The sequence below is a fragment of the Salvia splendens genome, chromosome 11 (genome assembly GCF_004379255.2).
Source record: "Salvia splendens isolate huo1 chromosome 11, SspV2, whole genome shotgun sequence".
Taxonomy (NCBI): domain Eukaryota; kingdom Viridiplantae; phylum Streptophyta; class Magnoliopsida; order Lamiales; family Lamiaceae; genus Salvia; species Salvia splendens.
In genome coordinates, this window is record NC_056042.1 from 11,945,043 (window position 1) to 11,953,479 (window position 8,437).

Consider the following 8,437-nt stretch of genomic DNA (forward strand, 5'->3'; position numbering starts at 1 on the left):
CAGGCAAAGAATAGCTCGGGTGTAGTAAGAGTAGAGCTTGCCTAACCCATGAGGTTATATCCGATGAAGACTTGGGCGAAGCAGGGGAGATGGTTAGTAATGTGGACTCCCTTCGAGACACTTGTCTTAAAGATACCACCCCGCTTGTGAGTGATGAGCTCCCAAGCCTCTGGGTATTTTAGCCAGGGGTCTTCTTCAGGGGCCCGATTATACTCTCATTCCAAATGCCTTCCTCATCTTCCTCCAATGTGAACAATCTCATCCTCAAAGACCACTCCCTAATGCTCATTGTTATCTCCTCGTTGAATAGATGAAAGCTGATTTAATCGTCGTCAGGGTCCATGGTGGACTTGAAATTGTACGAGGTAAAAAATTACTTGGCCAAAGCATTTGGCACCTCCGTCTCGCTATGACCCAGCAACCATTCAAAGTCGATGGCGCTGATATAAGAGAGGAATTCCTCCTCCGACTCAATCTCCAGGAGTGACTGTGGGTGGTAGCGTTTCCTTGACTTAACAAGTTTTCCTTTCGTCCCTCACTCCTTATATGTCAGTGCTTTCTTGGGATCGTCGAATTGGCCCATGGCCTCCAACAGTTTCTATGTTACCAGTACTTCCATCATCTCGTAAATGGGCTCCTCGGGCGGGTTAGCTTCCGCTTCTTCCTCTTCTTCACTGTCCTCCTTAGGTGCTTCTAATGGCTTGGCAAATGGCACTTGGATAGGTTCTGGCGTGGGTTCCTTGATCACCAAGGTGGAGGAAGCCTGCATGTGCTTCTTCGTCAGAGGCATAGCCTCCTGCTTTCCCTTGCTCTTACGCTCAACAGCAAAGCGCCTCTCCACGGCCTTAGCAGAGACCTCCTATTCCTTCTCTGGAGTCTCTTGGGCCTCAGGGATGTCCTCCCTTGTTTCTACCTCACCTTCTGAGGTGCCGAACTGTAACTTCCTTGCCCTTGTAGCCGCCACCAATTCATCCACCTGCCTGCTCCAGCGGGTGTTCCTCCTCGTCGTTCTCTCATCGACCGGTGTCTCCTCATCATCTGGTATATCCTCAAAATCCACAATCTCTTTCAACCCTTCGCTCTCGGGTTCATTCACACTCTCATCAATAGGTTCCTCGTTCTCAACATTCTCATCATCGTCCTCACCGACGATCTCTTCCTCGTTCTCAGCAGTACGTGTATCCTCAGGGATTTCTCCCTCAACATCAATAGGGATTACTCCATCAACAATAACAGGGATTACTCCCTCAACAACAACAAGGATTTCTCCCTCAACAATAACTGGGATTTGTCCCTCAACATCCTCCTCATTACCCTGTCCAGATTCTACGTTTGCTCCTTCATTACTAGCAACATCCTCTTCGTCAACTTCCTCTCTCTCTCTACCCTCCCTAGTACCTTCAGCATCATCTCCCTCATCACCCTCTGGTTCTTCATCCTTCTCTGGAGTCTCCTAGGCCTCAGGGATGTCCTCCCCTGTTTCTACCTCGCCTTCTGAGGTGCCAAACTGTAACTTCCTTGCCCTTGTAGCCGGCACCAATTCATCCACCTGCCTACTCCGGTGAGTGTTCCTCCTCGTCGTTCTCTCATCGACCGATGTCTCCTCATCATCCGGTCCATCCTCAAAATCCACAATCTCTTTAAACCCTTCGCTCTCGGGTTCATTCACACTCTCATCAGTAGGTTCCTCGTTCTCAACATTCTCACCATCGTCCTCACCGTCGATATCTTCCTCATTCTCAACAGTACGTGTATCCTCAGGGATTTCTCCCTCAACATCAGTAGGGATTACTCCCTCAACAACAACAAGGATTTCTTCCTCAACAATAACTGGGATTTCTCCCGCAATATCCTCCTCATTACCCTGTCTAGATTCGACATTTCCTCCTTCATTACCAGCAACATCCTCTTCGTCAACTTCCGCTCTCTCTCTCTACCCTCCCCAGTACCTTCAGCATCATCTCCCTCATCACCTTTATCACCCATTGGTTCTTCATCCTCCAATGGCTCCTCACCCTCCCCCTCAAACACTCTGTTCTCATTCTCCCCTCCCTCACTACCCTGACTTCCCTTCTCCTCCTCCTTATCTTCCCTCTTCGCCTCCTCTGCAGGTGGCAGAACAGGGGCAAGGGTAGATGTAGTGATCTGGATTTCGGCATGGACCGCCGAGGAAGGGGGTTCTGCAACTGGGGCTAGAGTTTCGGGTAATTTTTGGGGTTTTCTTTATGGGAGGATAGGGCTTGGGCTGTGAGTGTTTCTTGGAAAGTAGACGGTCGGGGTGGAATTTCAAGCGGGGTCAGGGTGGCTTCTTCCACTTTACATACCGCTACCAAGCGGGCATATGATTCGTTCACCTTTGCTCCACGACCATATTTCTGTAAGAACTCCTTCATGATTTGCTCCGGATCGGGCTCATCAATCGGCTCTGTGGTGGCGACGGCGGTTGTAGTCGGCGGAGCGGCAGAAATCACCTGCGGCACAGCAGAGGTTGTAGTCGCCACCGGCGCTGGCTCTGGCCGTACTTCCTGGAGCATTTCGTCGCGAGTAGAGACTCCCCTGGTCTACTGGCATCGACCACAACTCTGGCAATACTCATATTTGTCTCTATTCAGTGTGGGCCAGTAAAAACCGATGTCCAGAACCTTCCTAGCAGTTTTTCTTGGGCCAAAAAGCCCACCGCATTCCAATATATAACAATGATCCAGCACGTCCCTCTGTTCCCATTCTGGAATACACCTTCTAATCACCTGGTCTGAACCCATCCTCCAAAGGTAAGGATCATCCCAAAAATAGTACTTGGCCTCACTCCTAATTTTCATCCTCTGGGCCCGAGAAATCTATGGTGTACTGGGAAGCTCTCCTATGACTAAGTAGTTTGCCAGGTCCGCAAACCATGGTTGTGCATTCAGCTGATACTTCCCTTTGTCCGAATCTCCTGGACCAATTACTGCCAACACCTACTCCCATCTAATAGGTCTAGAGGATTCCCCCATGCAATATAGATGCTCCTCTGGGAATGTGATAAGTCGTATTCTAAGCCTCGGTTACTGGTCAGTATGATGTGCATAATTTGATTATATCTGCAAAACAGTTGCTCAAAGTGTGCAGGTTGAGTGTTCTAGCCAGTAGGCAAAGCTTCAGATACTTCAGGTGAAAAGGGCATCAGAACGATGACGTACTGACCAGTATACATGCAAAAAAATGGCTCGAGATGGAGAAGAAGGATAGCTGGGACTGATCAACCACAATTAAAGGCAAAGAAGTCATCTCGCCACAAGGTTTTACCCTAAACCAAGGGTAAGCCTCCCTATAAAAGGAAGCCACATGGAGAGAGAATGGCATCAATTCGAAGATTATCATCCAATTCTTAGGTAGAATTCTCTCGGTAGTTCAGTCCTTCAGCCCAGTCCAGAGCCTCATTCCTCGCCACAATCATGATCTTCTGAGTTCCAGAAACCTCCAGAGTTCCAGACGTTCTTCATCCAGTCAGCAAGATCGTAGTTAGAAAGTTCCATCGCCCGACGTGGCAAAACACTTTTTATTCCGCTTTCGTAGTTTAAATTACTTGTTTTCTTTTACGTTGGATCTTTGATACTTTTGAATTTCGCTATTTGGAAGTACTTTGTTTGAAGATCCGAACATGTTTTATGCTATGAAGTTGTTTTTTGATCAGTTCACTTCGCTGATTTCTTTTCCTTCTACCTAGTTAGCTTAGATCTAGTGTTTCTGGTTGCTTTGAGTATCGAATCATGTGTTTCCAGTTTCGTAGTTTATTTCTTCGAGCTAGCATAGTCTGTTTACTGTTTAATTGCGTAGAGTTTGTTTCATGCAAGGTGTAGTTATGTGTTTCATAAATTCGTTTATGTTGACCAGTAGGCGGAATTTCAGTTTCGGGTTTCGATCTTAGATTTGGAATTTTTAGTGGTAGATCTGGAATCGTGAGTTGGTAAACTGTCTTTAAATGGTGTTGAATCTGGTTTACTTGTTATCTGATTTTAGTTTGTGTTTGTTGAAGAAGATGATGTCCATATCAAGTGTTGGGGACCATTTGTTTCTTTAAAAATGCTTTTTGCTTTTCGTCCTTCACTTTTAATTATACCCTGCAGACCTGTCAGCCTAGTCACCACAACTACCACTACCTTCTGATACTCTGTTTAGCCCAAAATAGAAACCTAGTACTTTTCGAATATTTCTTGTTTTCACCATGTCCATGTACACAGCTGCATATCAGAATCCTCTCACACCTCCTAGCCAATAGGATACCACCTTCATTTTCTTGCCTAGGTAGAGACTTAACCCAAGCGTGGTAGCTAACCAAACCTTTCCAGAATATCACCACAATTCCCAAAACGCATTCATCTATGTGGGATTCGACCCCTACCTTCACTATACTACCCAGTAGAAGAGAGTTGAGGAATTATTGATACCAGGTTTTAGGCTTGGCGGGGGATTGTTTATCCTGATCAGTAGGATACACCCTTTGCTTGAACGACACCTACGCAAACATGCGCTTTCAAATGACGCCGTTGCCGGGGATGAATGGCGTTATTAGCTGTTATTGTGAGTGATACTTTGGCGTATATACTGTTCATAATTTTTCTCTTTTCTTTTCGTTTCAGTTTATGAGCAGCAGCTCGGCTCCTGATCAGTGGAGGACGAAGATACTTCAGCGAGGATCTATACTCGTAACCACTCAATCCGGCTTGTCGACGGCTTTGTCTGACTTAGGTTCGAGTAGTGACGAGGAGCAATACACCATAGACGGACCAATACCGGAAGAGATACCAAGGATAGAGGGAAACCCGAGAAGGATGGCCGCTCAAGGAGAAGAAGATCCTGAGATCGGGACGCTGAACGCACATACCAAGGGAGAACCACCTCAAGCCATAGTTGTGACCCTAGGGCAAACTGCCTATGATGTGAATCCTCATGTGATCGCAATTCTGCCTACAAACTGTGGGAAGAGTTACGAAGGGCCTTAGGAGTTCCTTCATGAGTTTTGTAAGATTTGTAGGGCGCAGAGGAGGTTAGCAAGGGAGACCGAGGATGATTACAGATTGAAGGCATTGCCGTTCGTTTTGAAAGGGGAGGCAAACACCTGGTTCATGCGCCTGCCCCTCGACTCCATTGAGAGTTGGGCCGATTTCAAGTCAGTGTTCCTAGGCGAGTTTTTCCCATCATCCAAGACAAGCGCGCTAAAAAGGGAAATAACTAGTGTGAAGCAAGGGTACGATGAACCCTTGAGCGATTATTGGGCTAGGTATATGAGCCTTTTAGATGCATGTCCCAATCATCGCGTGGCGGACATTGAGATACATCATACTTTCTATGAGGGGATGAACATAACAACCAAGGACCTGGCCAATTCGTCGTCGGGAGGAAACTTCACACAACTACGGGTCAGCGAAGCAAAGAGGGTCCTAAGGAAGCTACTGAGTGCGAAGAAGGAGTATGACCATTCAAGGGATGGATACAACCGAGAAAGGGTTGCAAGTGCCTCGTCTACTGACTGAAAGGACCTGGGTGCGTAGGTGTCGTTCAATCAAGGATATATCCTACTGATCAGGATAGAGATCCTAACTAACCTAGACCTTGGTTTCAAATATTCCTCAACCCACTTCTACTGATCAGTATAGTGGTGGTAAGGGTCGAATCCCACAGAGATGGTGCGTTCTTAAACTACCGCGGTGACAATTGGAAGATTTGGTTAGCTACCACGCTTGGGTTGAGTCTCTACCTAGGCTGGAACTTAAAGGAGGTGTTCTACTGGTCAGACGGTAAGGAAAACATTTGGAATGTAACTGTGTACGTGGAATGGGGAGACAATTTTGTAACAGAATATATTTGGAAGGTACGGGTTTCTATTTTGGGCTAAACAGAATATTCAGAGTGTAGTGGAAGTTTGATGACTAGGCTGACAGGGCTTAACTAAAAGTGAAGGACAAAAGCAAAAGCATCCCGAAAAGTAAGTGGTCTCCTCCAATTGAAATAGACATCATCTTCTTCAACAAACACTTCTAAAATTCAGATAACAATTCCAGATTCAACACGGAAAACTCAGATTAACAACTCACAAACACAGATCCAAAACTAAGAAATCAAATCTGAAATCAAACACTGAAACTGGACTTCTGCATACTGGTCAACATGAAAGAACGATTAAAAATTAAAACTAAGCTTTGCATGCTACGATCTACTTTCCGATCAAACAGTACTTGTTTATCTATCCTAAAGAAATTTGTTACGTAAACGGAATTGAGAGATTCAGCACTTTAAACACCGAGAAACTTTAGATCTAAGCTAACTAGGCAAGGGAATAAAGAAACACCACAATAAACGAAACGGAAATCAACTTCATAGCATAAACACGTTCGGATCTTCAACAAAGTACTTCAAAAGCAGAAAATATCCAAAGGCAAACAAGGTCCAACGTAAGGAAAGCGAGAAATTTAAAACTACGAAAGCAATGTAAAAGTGGTTTGCCACTCCGGGCGATGAGACTCTAAACTACGATCTTGCTGGCTGGAATGGACGATGACTGGAATTCTGGGAACATCTGAACGTCAAGTGATCATGGCTACGGCGAGGCAAGAAGCGGGACACGGCTGAAAGACTGAAACTACCGAGAAAACTTTCTACCTAAAGATGGTGGTGAATGAGTGAATGTGTATATCTCTCTCTCCAATTTGGCTTACTTTTATAGGGAGGCTACCCTTGATTTTAGGGTAAATCCTCGTTGCAATTTGACTTCTTTGCCCTTAATTGTGGGTAATCCGTCCCAGCTATCCGTCTTCTCCATCTCAAGCCGTTTTAGCACGAATACCGATCAGTATGAGATCATGTTGGCACCTCCTTCACCTGAACATTCCGAAACTTCCCTACTGGCTAGAATGCTTAACCTGCACACTTTAAACAACTGTTTTGCAAATATAATCAATTAAGCACATCATACTGACCCGTAACCAAGGCCTAGAATACGACTTATCAAACTGCTCACACTTACCACAGGCTTGTCCTCAAGCGTGAAGAACAAACAAAAAAAAATAAGTCGAATTGTAGCCTGGTTACTCCCCTGACTGACTCTACTTAATCTAGACTCTAAACTTTGACGCAAAAGAAACACTTAAACAAACACAGAAAAAAATAAACACACAAAAAACTGAAAACACAAAAATCGGGCTATATTTTCAACCATCCCTCCCTTCTGGATCAGGTGCAATCCGGCCTTAGACAGCCTTGAACTTCTGCCACCCCCCTTTTCTCTTCCAGTCAGTATATCTGTTTGTCAAGATCGCCCACACTCTCGGCCCAACACTAGGTTCACTCAGTCACTCATACCTCACCAGGAATGTTAGGACTGCATTCTCTCTTATGCTCAACCACAATTGCTTCGGACTTAGGTCTCACGAGCGGCTACTGAAGGACTTATAGGCTTGTAACGGGGTTGTTGGCTTGTAATGTTTTCGGTGGATGTTCCTAAGGCTCTAAGGTTCAAAATTTCTATTTTTATTTATGCGGGGGGGAGACTGTGTATATTAGGCTTCTGATCAGTTGCTTTCTTTAGTTGGCGCTTCTGGCTTTGGTCTCCACTGGTCAGTAGCATCTTGTGGCTTCGCCACCCTTATTCCTTCATTCATCTCTTTTTTGTGGTCAAATCTTTCTGACCATTTTCTTCATTTTCTCGGTTCCCTCTTTTTTTTTTTTTTTTTTTTTTCGTTCCTTCGTGGCTTCGCCACCCTTATTCCTTCTTCTCTTTTTTGGACTGGGAATGACTCCCTGGTCGATTTTCTTCTAACTTTTTCGCCCAGCTGGTTTCTGCTTTTCCGCACTTCTTCCTGGCCAGTAAGCTCCATTTGTTTCATGCCTTACACAGTCCCAGTCGGCTGGGGTGTTTATCTGGGTATATAAAAGGTTAAGAAGAAAGGGTTCTAAAGGCGGTTTTTTTTTTTTTTTTTTAAAAAAACGGGAGGGGGGGGTTCCTACTGCCTTCAGTATTTGCTACCCGTGATCACTTCACCCTAGGCGAATTGTAGCAGCCTCTCTTTTCTTTCCAATATATGTGGAAAGTGGTTCCACTTTAAGGCTTATAACTCACATTTTTAGAGGGCTTTCGTGTTTGGCTCTAAGTATGGGCTTTTCTCTCATACTCACATCATCTATCCTGACTAGGAGGTACTAACGGGGATGGTTTAGGTTTTCCAGCATGTCCTATCTCCCTCAATTCCCCTCACCTTCAGCTCAAGACGGTTGAGTTTTAAGCCCAATCACACACAACATAAAACTAGACCTAACAAAACAAAACAAAAGCACAAACACAAAGACTACACATATATACATACATCCTACTGGCCATTGCGTCCCCCCTCTCACTTCACAAGTGTCTGCCCTCAGATAAGGCTGTGAAGTGGAAAAGGTAATGGCCAGTACGATGGCACAC